Source organism: Schistocerca serialis, chromosome 3 (genome assembly GCF_023864345.2).
Source record: "Schistocerca serialis cubense isolate TAMUIC-IGC-003099 chromosome 3, iqSchSeri2.2, whole genome shotgun sequence".
NCBI lineage: Eukaryota > Metazoa > Arthropoda > Insecta > Orthoptera > Acrididae > Schistocerca > Schistocerca serialis.
Genome location: NC_064640.1, coordinates 610,420,177 through 610,422,906, shown reverse-complemented (window position 1 = coordinate 610,422,906; position 2,730 = coordinate 610,420,177). Strand labels below are relative to the sequence as shown.

The following is a 2,730-nucleotide window of genomic DNA, read 5'->3' as shown; positions in this document are numbered from 1 at the left end:
TGTTGTGATGCCTCGTGTAAGGAGGAGAAATGCGTACCATCACGTTTCCGACTTTGATAAAGGTCGGATTCTAGCCTATCGCGATTGCGGTTTATCGTATCGCGACATTGCTGCTCACATTGGTCGAGATCCAATGACTGTTAGCATAATATGGAATCGGTGGGTTCAGGAGGGCAATACGGAACACCGTGCTGGATCCCAACGGCCTCCTATCACTAGCAGTCGAGATGACAAGCATCTTATCCGCATGGCTGTAACGGATCGTGCAGCCACGTCTCGATCCCTGAGTCAACAGATGGGGACGTTTGCAAGACAACAACCATCTGCACGAACAGTTCGACGACGTTTGCAGCAGCATGGACTATCAGCTCGGAGACCATGGCTGCGGTTACCCTTGGCGCTGCATCACAGACAGGAACGCCTGCGATGGTGTACTCAATGACGGACCTGGGTGCACTAATGGCAAAACGTCATTTTTTCGGATGAATCCAGGTTCTGTTTACAGCATCATGATGGTCGCATCCGTGTTTGGCGACATCGCAGTGAACGCTATTGGAAGCGTGTGCTCGTCATCGCCATACTGGTGTATCACCCGGCGTGATGGTATGGAGTGCCATTGGTTACACGTCTCGGTCACCTCTTGTTCTCATTGACGGCACTTTGAACAGTGGACGTTACATATCAGATGTGTTACGACCAGTGGCTCTACCCTTCATTCGATCCCTGCGAAACTCTACATTTCAGCAGGATAATGCACGACCATATGTTGCAGGTCCTGTACGGGCCTTTCTGGATACAGAAAATGTTCGACTGCTGCCCTGGCCAGCACATTCTCCAGATCTCTCACCAATTGAAAACGTCTGGTCAATGGTGGCCGAGCAACTGGCTCGTCACAATAAGCCAGTCACTACTCTTGATGAACTGTGGTATCGTGTTGACGCTGCATGGGCAGCTGTACCTGTACACGCCGCCAAAGCTCTGTTTGACTCAATGCCGTTATTACGGCCAGAGGTGTTGGTTCTGGGTACTGATTTCTCAGGATCTATGCAGCCAAATTACGTGAAAATGTAATCACATGTCAGTTCTAGTATAACATATTTGTCCAATGAATACCCGTTTATAATCTGCATTTCTTCTTGGTGTAGCAATTTTAATGGCCAGTGGTGTACATAATGTGTGAACGAGTACATATGATGTAGGAACGACGACTTAAAAATGTTTATGAAATTACAATGAAATCCAGACCATTAACTGCTTACAGGCGTTGATAAATATCAACGAGGACAGCTGATAATGTGTGCCCCGACCGGGACTCGAACCCGGGATATCCTGCTTACATGGCAGACGCTCTATCCGACTGAGCCATCGAGGACACAGAGGATAGTGCGACTGCAGGGACTTATCTCTGGAACGCTCCCCGTGAGATCCACATTTCCAACTTTCTGTCCACACACTACATTTGTAGAGCCCCTGACCGCTATACTCATTACTCGCGGCAGCCAATCTAGCCTTATTTGTATGAAGATGGTATCTGTACTTGCGAACATGTCCGAAAGAACAGGTACCATCTTCATACACACAAGAACGTTTAGGTATAGCCGTGGACAGCGAAGGCCGCAGTCTGCTTTCGGCGGAGGAGCAGCCTGGACGTCTTGTTTGCGTCCCTGCTGCGTTAGCGTGCATGTGGTGATGATGTGATTTACAGTCGTCTCCATGAATCGTATGTTCTTCGACACAGCACGTCATTTTCACAACTAAAACCGACACTGAAGTTGAGTTTTATGACCGATTATGGACGACCGAAATCTTTTAAAACTGAACAATTTTTACGAGATGACGTTCATATCGATTATCACGAACAAGTACGGATTCACCTCTCCATGGTGAGTAGTGTGGTCTGTGTGAAACTATCAAAGCCTCCTCAACAAGATAAGGTACCAGGAAAGATAGTAACTGGAGCATTGAGACCCTATGGCACTATGATAAGCCATATGGCGGAAAAAATGGGCACACTTTACCACGTACCCAGTTCTGAACAGGTGTGCCAAGTGCACATAGATCTTACTAAATGTGTCCTGACCTATCTGAATATAGGCAGATGCCGTGCCATTGTAATTTACGTTGGCCAGTCAAAGAACTATTCAGGATGCGAGCAAGAGGGACATTTTAAATCAAGCTATATAGGACGTCACACCACGCAACTGCCGACGGGGGAGGAGCAGATATTGCCTGATCTGATGGCGCTTCCATTGATATACGTTGGGGCCCTTCATTCTGTTCCATGTCATCATCGACAGTCGAACGACCCTGAGCAGCCCCCAATGCCGGCAGGGCACTATGGATGGACAGTCTGCGCTGTCAGAGCATCCCCTGGTACCGGTCTTGAAACACGAAGTGGAAATGGCCCCGCAGGAGAGATTGGTTACCTACTGATTTGGTTGTGACAACCGATCCTTTTGTCTCCGAAGGCAGCAACCGCAGTCGTTGTCGGATACCGAAACTCATGTCCGAATACAACGGGTTCCGACGCAGTGAAAAAGTTCTGGCTTGGTCTGTCAGATACCTGCTTCATGATGTCTACAGGCGATGAAGATCTCGACGGTGACAACCAACTCCAGGAGGAAGATATGATTGTCGGTTCCCCTGATGGGATTCGATCGGCAAAAGATTCGAAGAAGACTACTCACAGTGCCACGTTTCTGGGTGATGGACTGCAGATGGATTCAGTAT

General features: G+C 48.3%; 1 non-coding gene across 1 annotated transcript; it reads right to left on the bottom strand.

Moving 5' to 3' along the window:
- Nucleotides 1-1,298: 1,298 nt before the first annotated feature.
- Trnat-ugu (transfer RNA threonine (anticodon UGU)) lies at nucleotides 1,299-1,372 on the bottom strand. The gene has a single exon. It is a non-coding gene; the product is annotated as a tRNA-Thr (tRNA).
- Between the last annotated feature and the right edge of the window lie 1,358 nt (nucleotides 1,373-2,730).